This window comes from Aethalodelphis obliquidens, unplaced genomic scaffold (assembly GCF_003676395.1).
Source record: "Aethalodelphis obliquidens isolate GAN/ISIS:26980383/991018 unplaced genomic scaffold, ASM367639v1 scaffold3, whole genome shotgun sequence".
Classification (NCBI taxonomy): Eukaryota; Metazoa; Chordata; class Mammalia; order Artiodactyla; family Delphinidae; genus Aethalodelphis; species Aethalodelphis obliquidens.
In genome coordinates, this window is record NW_020837947.1 from 51,397,804 (window position 1) to 51,413,247 (window position 15,444).

Here is a 15,444-nt window from a genome sequence, read left to right on the forward strand (position 1 = left end):
TTAAGCATTCCCTGTGCTTCCTGGCTTGAATGTCTGTTTCTTTTCCCAGGTTAGGGAAGTTTTCAGCTATTATGTCTTTAAATATGCTCCCAGCCCTTTTCCTTCTCTCTTCTCCTTCTGGGACCCTTATAATGTGAATATTAGTGCACTTTATATTGTCCCAGAAGTCTCTCAAACTGTCCTCATTGCTCTTCATTCTTTTTCCTTTTTTCTGTTCACTCTCAGTGATTTCCACTACTCTGTCTTCCAGCTTGCTGGTCTACCCCTCTGTATCATTTAATCTACTGTTGATTCCCTCTAGTGGATTTTTCATTTCAGTTATTGTATTCTTCATCTCTATTTGGTTGTTCTTTATATTTTCTAACTCTTTGTTAAAAACTTCTAACTTCTCACTCTGTGCATCCATTCTTCTGAGTATTTGATCATCTTTACAATCAGTACCCTAAACTCTTTCTAGGGTAGATTACCTATATCACTTATTTGTTCTTCTGGTTTTTATTTTATTCCTTCATTTGGAACATGTTCCTCTATTGCCTCATTTTGTCTAGCTTGCCGTTTTTATTTCTCTGTATCTGGTAGGTTGGTTATGTTTCCCGACCTTGGAGAAATGGCCTTTGTAGGAGATGTCCTATGTGTGCTAGCAGTGCACTCTCCTCTCATCACCACAGATATATGCTCTAGGGGTGCTCCCTACATGGGCTCTTTGGGTCCTTCTGTTGTGGCGGGCTGACTACTGTGGGTGGTCTGGTAGGCTTGGTTGGCCCCTGGTCTGGTTGATTGCCATACAATAGCCACGATGGGGGGGGGCAGTTTTAAGATGAAAAGAAAGGAGATGTGACAAAATCTCAACGGGTAGGCTTTCTCAGGGGTGAAAGGACTCTACATGACTTCTCTTCATTTAGGCTCCTGGCATCTTTTTAACGGTGAAGAAACGAGGAAACAGGATTGCAAACTGTTTACGCTTAGCAGAGGAACATTTTCACACACAGAAACACAATGGTGTATGTCTAGTTTCATTTGACAGCAATGTTAAAAGCAGAACCGCATGGATGTGAGGTCTTGCAGTTCTGTCTTCATCCCCTTTCCTCGCCTTCCCCACCTCCCAGTGCTGTCATCACTGTGATGGGGTCTGGAAGGAGTGTGTGGAGGATTTGTGCAGTCTGGAAACCACACTATATGGGTGATCTGGGTCCTCTCTCCTGCCCTTATCCCCTTCCTCCCCCGCTGTCCCCAGGCAGATTTTGTTTTTAATTTAGTTTTTTGAATAGGTAACACATTCACATGTTTCAAACATTAAAATTACAAAAAGCTATAAAACAAAAGACTCCCTCCCACCTTATCCTTCTTTATTTAGTTCCCATCCTTCTCAACATATAAGTACTGTTATTTCTTTTTTATATTTTTTATTTTATTTATTTATTTTTTTTGCGATACGTGGGCCTCTCACTGCTGTGGCTTCTCCTGTCGCAGAGCACAGGCTCCGGACACGCAGGCCCAGCGGCCATGGCCCACGGGCCCAGCCACTCCGCGGCGCACAGTATGCCCCCGCATTGGCAGGCGGACTCCCAACCACTGCACCACCAGGGAAGCCCTATTTCTTTATTTTTATCCTCTCAGATATTTTTATGCATAGGTCAGTCATAGAGACATATTTCATTCCCCCTCATCTTTTTTTTTACACAGTGACAGCCTGCTTTACGTATAGATATGGTATGTATATCTGTATTCTTCTGCATGATTTTTCTTTATTGATTTATTAAGAGCTATTTTGTTCTTACAGAATATTTGAATGTATGGATTTACCACAGTTGATGAAATCAGCTCTTTTTTGATAAACACTTAGGTGGCTTCCAATCTTTGGCTATTACAGACAATGTCTCATAAATAGCTTTTGTACAGTGTGTTACTTCCCACGTGTGAGCATATCTGGAAGATAAATTCTTAGGGTCGAAGGGTGTATATATTTGTAATTTATAGCGTTGCTGCTAAATTGCTCTTCATAGACATTGAACTATTTTCTAATCCCACCAACAATGTATGAGATTTAGTGTTTGCTAGTCTAATAAGTGAAAGATGGTATTTCATTATAATTTTCATTTCTTTTGTAATGGGCATTTTAAAAAGTGCCCATTACAAAAGAGGTACTCATTATTTTCCTTCAATAAACTCTCTGCTTAGACATTTGCAACTTTTCCATTGGGTTGTTGATATTTCTTATGGATTTTTAGGAGACATCTTTATATAGGTTAAAAAAAGAAACAACAGGCCCCCAAATGAAGTCATATTTGCCAAGCCCCACGTCACCAAACTGAGAATTAATACCTAAGTAAGTACAGTTTCAAACTCTCCCAGGAGTGGAATCTTAAACCAGTCAGTCTGGAATTACCTGGTCAGCACTAGTGAGGTAATCTGCCTGCTAGACCCGTGTTGTCCCCTAAAGGAAGGTGACCTTGCCACAAACAATCCACTCTTTGCTAGTAACCTCCTTGTTCCTGCTCCCTTCTGCCTATAAAAAGCTTGCATTTTGTACAGCTTCTTGGAGCTCCTTTACATTTGCTAGATGGGATGCTACCTGATTCATGAATGAAGCCTGTAAGGTCTTTAAAATATATTCAGTTGAATTTTGTTTTTTAACATATATTAGGGTGATGAGTGTTGTAAATATTTCCCCCAATCTGTCATTTATCTTCTGACTTATGATATTTTTGGAGAGGAATGCATGTTTTAACAAGTTTTAATTTTTATATAGTCAAAGGTATCAATCTTCTCTTTTAAGGTTTTTGGATTTTGTGTAATAGTTAGAAAGACCTAATCTATTTTGAAGTTATAAAAAATTCTTCTGTGTTCTATTCTAACATTTTTATAAATTCATATTCATATTGATCTTGTAAGGGGGGAAAACAATTTTCCCTCGACATTTCTGAATTCTTGGCTGGGACTCCTGTAATAAAAGGTAGATTAACTGGAGAAAGACAAACAGAAGTTTATTAACATGTGTACCTCACGTGTATATGGGAGACACCCAGGGAAAAATGAGGAACTCCCTGAAGTGGCTTAGAATTTAGCATTGAATGCCATCTTAATAGGGAAAGGGGACAGGGGATGGAGGCCTCCTAGGGTGGGTAAATGATTTTCAGGAAAGATGAATGGGCTCTCGGAAGAGTACATGTCCGACAGTTTGTGACAAAGTTTGTCTGGGTGCCGTGTCGATGTCTAGTCTCATCTCCTGGGACGAGTCACTCTTCCCCTGGTTGATGCGGCTCCGGGGTGGGTATATACGACAACTGAGTTCCCTCTGGAGGATCGGCCATTAGGCAGGTAAGGGGAGTTCAGAAAAGCCTGTCCCTGCATTTGCTGTTTTTCAAGTGCCTTCAGCTCAACATAATCAATGTACCAAAGCATCGTATTTTAACAGAGCCGTATGTTTGGGGGTGGCATGTCCTAAACTCTCATGGTCATATTTTTGGGTGCATATTCTGCTGCCTTTCAGTGTTTTTATTTGTATGGAGTTTATTCTGTGTCAATTTGCTTCCAGATGGCTCTCCAGTTGTGCTGACACTGTGACACTGTGAATTGACTAGTCCTGTTTTTTCCTTAAATGTTGGGGACACTGCCTCACAGATTGTGGCAGTCTCATTCCCGAGCAATGCGGGGTGCGGGAGTGGAGGTGCTGACAAAACAGAGGCCCCAGGGCAATCCTCCCGTTTGCTGTAACAGCAGAGCAGAGGCTTCTCCCAGGCCTGTGACTCAGAGACAAGAAGAGTAAGGCCTTCTTGACTCAGAGACAGTCTGCTGTCCAGGGAGGTGCTTGCAGGGATCCCAAGTGGTGGCCGCCCTTCCCCCTCCCCCCTCCACGGAGAATGTAGCAGGTCAGAGCCACTGGCACTCAGGGGTGGAATTAGGCTTTGGGCCTGAATAAATAATTAGAAATTGGCTGCTGAGAGAATGTCCCTGGTGATTGCTTCCTGTGGAATTTTGCTGGGTGGCACACAGAGTTTTATTACCCAATTAAAATACAGCAGATTAAATCGTGCAAAAGGAAGATGGAGTGGGCAGTAAATCTACCTTGGAATGGGCTGTGGAAGGCCCACTGAAAGGCATGAATTGATGGGTCAGAGAGAATCAAGAAAAGGAGTAATCAGGTTTTGCCAAAAGAAATGACTAGCCTGGTGTATTCTTGGGAGGGAGACTGAATGTTTGCCTTGGGGTGGGGCTGGGGGTGTTGGCCCTGGGAAAAGAAAAGTTTTTCAAGTTTCCTCAGAAGACCCTGGGTGGAAAAGAAATAGAGGGCAGGTAAAGGCAGCCAAAGGTAACACCAACAATCTTTGCTGGTGAAGTGACAGCTTTGTGTAACATATAAACACTGGCTACATATGGGTGATTCGGTGATACCCATTGCCCAGTGCTACGTACCTGAATGATCAGGTCACAACAAGTTCTAAAATTTTAGTGATGTAAGACGAGGCAGGATTATCATATTAACTACACGTTGAAATGTAATTTCTTGTTGTATTAGTCTGCTCGGGCTGCCAACAAAGTACTGCAACTAGTTGGCTTCTACAACAGAAATTTATTATCTCACAGCTCTGGAGGCTGGAAGTCTGAGATAAAGGTGTCCTCAGGGTTGGGCTTCCCTGGTGGTGCAGTGGTTAAGAATCCGCCTGCCAATGCAGGGCATACAGGTTTGAGCCCTGGTCTGGGAAGATCCTACATGCCACGGAGCAATTAAGCCCGTGAGCCATGACTCCTGAGCCTGTGCTCTAGAGCTCTTGAGCCACAACTACCGAGCCCGTGTGCCACAACTACTGAAGCCCGTGCAGCTAGAGCCTGTGCTCCGCAACAAGAGAGGCCACCGCAGTGAGAAGTCAGAACCACAACAAAGAGTAGCCCCTGCTCACCACAACTAGAAAAAGCCTGTGCACAGCAACGAACATCTGACACAGCCAAAAAAAAAAAAAAAAAGTGTCAGCAGGTTTGGTTCCCTCTGGGGGCTGTGAGGGAGGGATCTGTCCAAAGGTCTCTCTCCTTGTCTTGTGGGTGGTCACCTTCTCCCTACATCTCTTCACATCCTCATCCCTCTGTGCATGTCTGTGTCCAAATTTTCCCTTTTATAAGGACAGAAGTCATATTGGATTAGGGTCCACTCTAATGACTTCATTTTAACTTGATCACCTCTGTAAAGACTCTATCTCCAAATGGTCACATTCTTGGGTAGTGGGTGTTAAGAGTTCAGCGTATGAATTTTGGGGGCACGCAATTCAACCCATACACTTGTCTATCTTGAAAAATAGCTATTTTCTTATTTATGTGTGTAGCTCCACCTTCCCCACCCCGCAGCATATTGATGCATCTTTTTCGTGGTTCTCACAGAGCTGATTTGCAGAGGTAGGTTTTAGCTCGCTGGTGAGACCCTGTGACTGCAGTGATGGATGCATTTGCTCCTGTTTGGTACTGGATGAAGGGGGCAAACATTGGTTGTTCTTATGGTAATGGTGAGGAAGTAAATATTTCTCTCTGGAAAAGATGGAGAGATCTGTGAGCCTCCCTCTGGCTTCCCTTTCCACCTTGCTTAGGGCTGCCAGATGTTGGATTTTTTTTTTTTTTTTTTTTTTTTTACGGTACGCGGGCCTCTCACTGTTGTGGCCTCTCCCGTTGCGGAGCACAGGCTCTGGACGCGCAGGCTCAGCGGCCATGGCTCACGGACCCAGCCGCTCCGCGGCATGTGGGATCCTCCCGGACCGGGGCACGAACCCGTGTCCCCTGCATCGGTAGGCGGGCTCTCAACCACTGCGCCACCAGGGAAGCCCAGATGTTGCATTTGAGACCAATTGGTCTGCCGTTTGTACCTAAAGGAATTTATCAAGTGTATCCATATATGAGTATATCACATATATCCAAGATTTTAGCTGGAACCATCCAGCTGCCCTCATCTGGCCTGGACCTTGGGCCTGCTGCATGTCTAGCCATTGAATAAAATGGAGCATAGAAACGGTAGGACTTGTCTTTGAATTGTGTCAACACTAATGTCCTTGCCTTTGTCCTGAAGCAAAGCAGATTAATAATGAAGATAAAAGTCTGTGTGCCAGACGGCTGGGTCCCTGGAGCTTGACTCTGAAGCTCAGCCTGTATCTGTCAGTAAGGACAAGGCTCACTCCCCAGCTCGTGAAGGCTGCGTCTGGCATGGACAGTTCCCCTAGTCTAGAAGCCATCCTCGATTGCCTGTTGGTGTAAATGGATTGCATTCATTCATTCAGCAAATACTTATTGAACAGCTGCTCTGTGCTAGTCACTCTTGCAGGTGATAGGGATGTGGCAGAGATCAAAACAAAGACATCCATCCTCATGGATTCATGGACTTTACAATCTGGTCAGGTTAAACAGTTAGCATCATAGATAAGGTGATAAATTCTAAAAACGATAAAGCAGGGTGAGGGGATTAGGAATGTGGGGCTCAGGACAGACCTGCAATTTTTTATAGGAGTAGGTCTCATCAAGAAGGTGGCATCTGCGCAAAGATTTGAAGGAGCGGAAGAAGTTAGCCTCATGGCTTTTGGGGCCGGTGTTTCAGCAGAGAGAGCAGCCAGAGGCCCTAGGTTCCTCATCTGGAGTGTGCCCAGTGAGTGTAGACAAGAGCGAGGAGGCCACTGTGACTGCAGGGGAGTTATCCAAAGAGAGGAGAGTAAGTGAGGCGGGGTGGGTAGGGCAGAACACATCCTTCTAGGTCTTTAAAAGAATTTTGGCTTTTATCTTAACCATCTTATCTTATCTTAACCATTCCAGCATTTTAAGCATTGGAGGTAAATGAGCTAAATTATTTTTACCTTATTAGAAGGTACATAAAGACCATTCTGGTTTCTCTGTTGAGAATAGGTCATAAGAAGGAGGGGGGAGAAGCAGGGACACCTGTTGGGAGTTGCTGCTGTAACCTAAGCTGATGGATGCTCCAACTGGGAGGAGCTGTGGTGGGGCGAGTGGTCAGGTCCTGGAGGTATTTGGAAGGTAGAGCCTAGAGGATTTCCTGATGAATGGGACACTGGAATGAGAGGAGAGAAGTCATGGAGGACACTAAGGCTTTGGCCTGAGTCTGTGGAAGGATGGAGTTGCCATCAGCTGAGAAGCAGTGGGCTGTGGGTAGAGCAGATTGTGGAGGAGGATCCGGGCTTCAGTGCTGGACATGCTGAGCGTGAGATGCTCATTTGTTCTCGTCAGAACCAAGTAGAGATGAATAGGTACACTGGGACCTCATCACTCAGTCCTGGAGGGGTGTCATATTTAAATAAATACTATCCCCAAAGGTGAAGGAGAGAGATAAGATGGTGCTATGGTCTGAATGTTTGCATCCTGCCCCTGCCCACCCCCACCCCCCCGCCCCCGGCCCCAACCCAATTCATACATTGAAATCCTAACCCCCAAAGGTGATGACCTTAGAAGGTGAGGCCTTTCAAAGGTGCCTAGGTCATGAAGGTGGAGCCCTCCTGAATGGGATTAACGTTCTTATAGAAGACACCTCACAGAGCTGCCTAGCCCCTTCCACCGTGTGTGGACATGGCAAGAAATTTGGGCTCTGATTCAGAGGAAGGCCCTCACCTGTCCGTGCTGGCGCCCTGGTCTCTGACTTCCAGCCTCCAGAACTGTGAGCAATAAATTTCTGCTCTTTATAGCCACCCCTGTGATTTGGTATTTGGTATATTTGTTACAGCAGCCCGAATGGACCAAGGCAGGTAGATAGAGAAACAAGAAATTACTTTCTTTATTCCGGTCTCTCCAAGGACATCAAAGAAGATCTAAGTCATGGTCCCTAGCATGCCTTCTCCTGTCCCTCTCCTTTCCTCCTCAAACTCTGTTGTCATCCATACTCCCAGATGCCTCTCGCTGGCCACTGCATTCTCTCAAAGCACTCTTTCTCTTCAGCCTCAGTGTGTTGGCTCCCAGCTCTGGAGTCTCTTCAGGTTGTAGATTGACTACATCTCTTTGAACCTGAAGGGTGGCAGAGTACGCCACCCCAAGCTGAACCACTTTGGCATAAGGATTATTTTGAGTTGAAGGCATTTGAGAAGAAGCAGGTACAAGAAACGTTCTCTGGCCTCCTCTTATTTGCCTAAAAGTAGGACATAAATTTGTGAAGATGTTCCCCTCCCCACTCTACCAGGAAGGACAGAAGTTAATCACCAGAGACCCCTATCAACCCAGAGGTGGCACCAAAGGGACCTGCATAACAAACCTTGCTAATACTAGCACTCATCTATCATTACTTTCCCCATATGTTTGCCTTTCCACGGTTTGCCACCCCTAAAAACTCAAGGTCCTTTTCCTTTGTCCTGTCACTTCTCTAAAATGTATTGTTCTTTTGTTAAGACGCTATATAAGCCCAAGTTCTAACCAGCGCTTTTAGTTAGTTATTCATCACTGAGTGTTCCCATGTGTACGCGTGAAGCTCATGGTCATAAACTTCTGTTTTCGTTTCTGTCTTGTTAATCTCTCTTTTGTCAGTCTAACTTACAAGGCTCCAGCTGGAGAACCTGGGAAGTAGAAGAAAGACAGTTTTTTCCTCCCCCACAAACTCTTTGCCTCCTTCTTTGGCTTCCCCATCACACAATGTCCAGAAAGAAATGTGGCAGGAGTGGCCTGTCCTCAGAGGCTGGGGTACAGCTGAGAAGAAGGGACCAAAAATGTTGGGATCCTCACTGGCAGATTAAGGGAGCAGAGAAGTTGGCAAACTCACCAGTGTTAATACACGTTGCCCTCCCATACGTGCATATGTGGGTGTGTGGTGGTCCTTGGCCTGGCGAGGTCGTCGCTGGTCTGGGTCATCTCAGGTCACCTTTATAGCCACATCTGGATAAGATCAGGAGAAGCACCCACAAGGTTACCTAAATGTGAACTATTTTACACGTTTGCACTTAACAAATAATACTTTTAAGCTCCCTCACCTCCATTCTCCACCAGTAATGAGTACTGATTCTCATGAATTCATCATTATTTAGATTCATAGAGTGAGTCGCACATACTCGACAGAAGGCAAGGACCTGCAGTCCCGTTACTTATCAGCAAACAGTTCACTCAGCATTATTAAATGTATTTTCTGGCCCAGGCCCTGAGCCAGATACCAAGATGACTAAGTGAATTGGACATACAGCTCTTGGGGTATGTGGGGAGGCAGGTAATGTCAATATCCAGTGGTAGGGGCTGTGATGGAAGGGCTTCATCTGCTGCTGGGGGCTATGCTCCCCCCAGCCAAGGGGTGGGCCAAGAAGACTTACTCAGGAATTTGCATCTTTAAAAAAATTCCTAATTCTTGGAAATTCTAAGCAAATTCATCAGGCCATCATCCAAAGAGATTGTCCACTCCTTACAGCTGCCCCTCTCTCTACTCTCTGGGTTCTGTGACTCCCAGTGTAATTACTCCAGATGGCCTGTTTCGTTGGTGCCATTCATCACCAGTCCTCTAGCTTCAGAGTGGCAGATGGGCTTGTCTTATTCACTGCTGCTTCCCCAAGACCTCAGGGGGCTCAGGAATTGGATGACTTGTTGAATGAATGGATGGAGAGATAAATGAGTTCCCTATTAACAGAACTACATTATGCATTGTTTTGAGTACCTCTACAAGTATTGAAAGTACTACATGCTCACTACTGAGATTTTTTTTTTCTTTCTTTTTTTCAGTGCGACCACATCGTTAATTTTTTAGTGAGAGTCGACTGGAAATAAGATTTGCATCAGAGAAATAGTCCTTATAGCTACTTTTTGGGGAAAAAATATTGTGTCAAACCAAGGCTATCCTATCTTCACCTTGATCCAAGATATGGTAAGATGTTTTAAAAAGAAAGATAATGTTCTGTGTTGAAATTATTTAACGAAGTAATTGCATTTTCCCATTATGAATATTAACTCACACAGAAAAATTAAAAAGAAAACATATATTTTAAAAATTTAATTTATTTATTTATTTTTGGCTGCATTGGGTCTTCATTGCTGTGCGCAGGCTTTCTGTAGTCGTGGTGAGCGGGGGCTACTCTTTGTTGTGGTGCGTGGGCTTCTCATTGCAGTGGCTTCTCTTGTTGTGGAGCACGGGCTCTAGGCGCGCGGGCTTCAGTAGTTGTGGCACGTGAGCTCAGTAGTTGTGGCTCGTGGGCTCTAGAGCACAGGCTCTGTAGTTGTGGCTCACGGGCTTAGTTGCTCTGCGGCATGTGGGATCTTCCCGGACCAGGGCTCGAACCCGTGTCCCTTGCATTGGCAGGTGGATTCTTAACCACTGTGCCACCAGGGAAGTCCCAGAAAACATATTTTGATGTATTGTCTTCCAATAATTTTTCTATGTCTAGGGTTTGTTTGTTTTTGTTTTTACAACCACACTCATTTTAAATAAAATTCTTAAGTGTAAAACCTTGGGAACCGGCCTGATTGCCCTCTAAAATGCCTTCTTAAGATTTGGAAAGATTTATCCAAATAAGAAAGTTAGGCAATATAATTAAATGGGCGCTGTAACTGGGTCAAATCAGGGTAATGAAATCCTCCACACAGTGAAAATAAAGCCTAAAGTGATACTCAACAAAGAGAACATAAAGAGAGGCAGTTATGGCTGGTACTGGAGGTGAAGGAGAAACCAGAAGGCCTACTGGGCCTTTTAAGTGTATCCCAGCTAAGAGCCACCTTCACTAGTCTGTGGGAATCAGCAAGATACCCAGGTAGTAGAGCGAAGCATCAGAAGAGCAAAGGTACAGTGGAGGAGTTAATGATTTATTTGCATCAAATTAATACATGGAAGTGAATTAAAATAAATCCCTGAGACTGACAGCATTTATCTTGGTGTCAGCAGGGAATCAGAGAGCCAAGAATTTAAGCTGTTCGTCAAATTAAGTCACTGGTCACAGGAAAGGGGCTATGTTAGCAATGTGGTCAGTGCTACACCTTCCTCTGTCAGTCCATGTTGCGAATAACCCAGGTATGTGTATGATAGCAAATCTTCTGAAAAAGGAAAGGAAAATTCTGTTTTGGTGGCCACCGTTTTCAGAGCCCGCCTCCCCTGTCCCCCTCCCCCTCCCCTCCCATGGACTTTATTAGGGTTTGTTAAGGAGACAGAACTTTTCCTTTACCTCCTTAGTGACTCTGGCTGGGCCTGAGAATTAAGTTGTCATAAGACAGATACACAGGAGAAAAGCATACACATTTTATTTTATTTTTTATTTATTTATTTATTTTTTACACATTTTATTTTTATGTGTACATGGGAGCCTTCACAGGGAAATGAAAACCCCCAAAGCAGTTAGGCCTAAGTGTTCTATATATTAGGTGGAGCAAAGAGTGGTATTTATGAGAAAGTAACTAAAATATACGTGGAGACTAAAGGAAGATAAAGGTTATTTTAACAAGGTTTCCTTGCACGAATGCTTCTTGGCCTCCCCTTGCTGTCTCCAGGTTCAGGGAGGGTGTGTTTCATATAGGAGTTTTGTCTTCTGTCCTCAGGAAGAAAAGGGCAGGTCAGAGTGCCTTTCTCACACCTACTGTTTTTCAAGTACCTTTAGCTCAAAATAATCAAAAAGTCAAATTGGCATATTTTGGGGCGGCATGTTCTGAACCCACTCACTCAGCCCTGTGTTACCGTCTGTCTCACTCTAGGGAGCCCAGGTGGGCTCTAGGGGGGCGCCTAAGGTGATGGTTAGGGCCTGCAGTGTGAGGGCCAAGGCACTCAAATGTGCACAAGAATAAGAATCACTCAGGGAACTCCCTGGAGGTCCAGTGGTTAGGACTCTGTGCTTTCACTGCCGAGGGCATAGCCAAAAAAAAAAAAAAAAGAGTAAGAATCACTCAAAGTTCTACCCTTTGCACCTCTCCTGATTCATTTACCACGTGGCCTTCTGGGGGGTCTGATCCTTGAGGAAGTTCCCTGGGTTCCACCAACTCTGGCCTGTGTTAACAGGTATGGTTATAGCCTTGATATATGTGGCCATCATCACTCATCCCTCTGCTGCCATATATCTTCCCCATCTCCCTTGTAAGGGAGTACAGACTTTATTCATCTCATAACTTAAAAACAAAAAAACTCCTGTAGATATCATGGCAAAAGTGTTCATAGAAGCCAATTTTCCTCCTGGCAAGCAAGGACATTCTCTTACATAACCTTAGTACAACCATCAAAATCAGGAACTTAACGGAGATAGATCACGTTGGAAGGAAGATTTTCTTTTACCATTTTATATGGTAAGGGGGGGGGTGTTCTGTGAATTAACTCACACAGATTAACAGGATAAGTTTGTTTATGCATGTGGGAGCCTTCAGATGAAGAGACAACTTGAACAGCTGAAGGTAGAGGTTTATGTATCAACTTAACAGCGGGGGTGGGGGGGGTGTGGGGGTCGGGGGGGTGGGGTGGGGGGTGGTGTTAGTGCCGATTAGGGCTTCAAAGGATGGAAGGCTGGGATGAGGCTTGTTTACACAATCTTTTGGAATGTCCCGGTGCCCAAGGTCAGGTTTCTCTGATTGGAAATCTTGGAGGGGCTGTGGCAGCGGACTCTCATGAAGCCATGGTAAGGAAAGTTCAGATAAGAGCTCTTTCTGCATCAGTTGTAGCTTAGTTGTTTCCACCTTGAAATTATCTTTGTGTTGTTCAGGTGCGTTATCAGTCCCATGAATCATACCATCTAATCCACAGTCCCCACTCAGACTTTACCGGTTGCCCTAATAGCATCCTTTGGAGCAAAAGGTTTCAATCCAGGATCACACATATGCATTTAGTTGTCATATCTCTTTGATTTTCTTCAATCTAGAAGAGTTCCTCGGGAACAGGTTTGAAGATTACAGGCCAGTTATTACGGCACCTATTTTGTTTTTGTTTTTGTTTTTGCGGTACGCGGGCCTCTCACTGTTGTGACCTCTCCCGTTGCAGAGCACAGGCTCCAGATGCGCAGGCTCAGCGGCCATGGCTCACGGGCCCAGCCGCTCCACGGCATGTGGGATCTTCCCAGACCGGGACACGAACCCGTGTCCCCTGCATCGGCAGGCGGACTCTCAACCACTGTGCCACCAGGGAAGCCCTACGGCACCTGTTTTAACCCATTCATCCATTCATCTGTAAGGGAGGGAAAAAATTCTTGTCCCTCTACCCTTCAAAATTCTTGGCTGAGGCCCTTGTAACAGAAGGCAGATTAACAAGAGAAAATACAGAATTTTATTAACATGTATATCTCGTACAAGGGAGAGACTCAAGGAAAGAGTAACTCAGGGAGGTGGCTTAGAACTCTGGTTTATAATAGCATCTTCAATAAAGAACAATATATTTGTAGAGAAATGACTGGAAAAAAGAAAGTGGTTTTAGACTTCCAAGGGTGGCAAACTGTGGGAAGGTAAATATATGGGAGAAAACTACTGGAGGGAGTTAGTTTGCAGATTCCCCTAGTGCCATCTGTTAAGGGTAGAGAGACCTTTTTCCTGTATTTGCTGCTTCTTAAATGCCTTCAGCTCAAAATAATTTTTATGGCAAAGAGGTGACACATTCTGGTTTCCTTCAATCCATAAATTCATTCATTTGGGACAAGTAATTGATCATCTACTATGGACGGAGCCCTGTCAGGCATTGGGATCTATGGTGAACTAGATGGATGCAGACCTTCCCTTGGGAGAGGCCCTTATAGCCTCTGTAATGGGTAAGAAAGCAGAATTTCGATTGAGTATAGCTGGGTTCAGGTCCCAGATGTACTTACTTCCATTAGAATCTTGGGCATGTTGCTAAACCTTTACATGCTGCACAGAAAGAGGCAAGGTGAATAAAAATACCTACCACATAAGATAGACGTTTGCTTGAAATGAGTTCATATTGTCATGGTCCGAACGTGGGTTGGAAAAGAATTTGCAGACACAAGGCCGAATGTAAAGAAGATAGAATTTATTAGAGGGAAGGGTCGCTGCCAGAACAGCGGGCTGACTTCCTAGTAGTCTGGGAGAGTCGAGCCCAAACATGTGCTATTGATCAGTTTTTATAGCCAGAAGACAAAGGAATGGTCCGAGGTGAACATTTTGTTTACTGATTGGTCGAGGCACATATACCTTCCTTCTATAGGGTGGGAGTGGGTCAGGGCAGATGACTTTCCTTATTTGGAACAGGTCCTGTGGCCCAGGTGGACATCGTCCAGGTGGGCTCAGGAATTTCGTAAACATCGCAACAGGGTGGGGAGGGCGATTAAGAGTCCGGGAGGGGGCGTAAGGCTGACACTCTTTCAGGCAGGGTCGTCCTTTGTCCTCGCAGCACCACAATACTGACATCTCAGTAAATATTAGTAATTTGCATCTGAAAATTAGATGTTCTGTGTGAAGATGCTACCTGGGTTCTATTTCACATTATCTTTAAAGGGAAAAATTATAACACATTACATATCAACCCTAAACCCCCAACCAACTTCCTGAGGCATAACTAAAGTACACTAAAACGTCTGAAGGGATCAGGAGAGGTCACCCCAAAATACGCCACTTTGGCGTAAGAATTATTTTAAGCAAAGGCATCTGAGTTCCTGAACTCTCTTACCTGCCTAAAAGCAGAGCCTCACAAAAGAATTCAATAGTCATAAATTCCCTCCCTGGAGCAACCCTGATTTTCTCTTCTTACAGATAAGAAGTCAGAAGTTGTACCACACCCAGACAGACATTGTCACAAACTATCATGCCTTCCTTCTATCCTCCTTGAGGGCACATTTATTTTTCAAAAATGGTGTTTGTATAAGAGCCCTTTCTCCCCTCCTTCTAAGAAGACATTTGTTCTCCAAAAAGTGCTGCTCTACTCCTCCCATCTTTTACGAAGATGATATATAAACTATTCTAACCACCTCCTTGAGTCACATTTTTCTGTGAACTCCCACATACACATGAATAAAAATCTTTCTTTTATCTTACTAATCTGTCTTTTGTCAGTTTAATTTACAGGTCCCCAAGAGAACACCTAAGAGAGTAGAGAAAAAGTTTTTTCTCCTTGACACACCTAGGTATTATTAACAATGGTCACATTAGGGTGCAAAATGTTTAAAACATTGATCACCAGAAAATTAAAACAGTTGCTTTATGTATAGTAACATCTCTTCCATTGTAAGTACTATTTTTACTCCTTTAATTCCTTATCCATCATGCTCTCCAAAATTTCTCAACGTTTCTGGTACTCACTGTACAGCTCTGGGCAAAACACAATGGCTCAATATGGAAAGCACTGGTAAATGCATTCAGGACAAGCGCCAGTGACAGCATGACTCACTCTGAGCATGGTGCTCTGAGGTCACTGGAAGCGTCAGCAACATCCAAAGACTACCTCCCCTCTGTGGATACTTGCTGTGCTTTTCAAAATGTCTACGATTGTTCCTGCTGTTCTACCACTTGCATTTGGATGGTAACTGGAAAACTTTCCTCCATGTTGTTTTGCTAACATGTATTACATTTTTGGAGACAAAGATATAAAATTTAATACCA

General features: G+C 44.2%; 1 pseudogene; it reads left to right on the plus strand.

Annotated features, from left to right (window-relative positions):
* LOC113613100 (60S acidic ribosomal protein P1 pseudogene) overlaps nucleotides 1–15,444 on the plus strand; it is a 251,948-nt pseudogene that overhangs the window by 107,354 nt on the left and 129,150 nt on the right.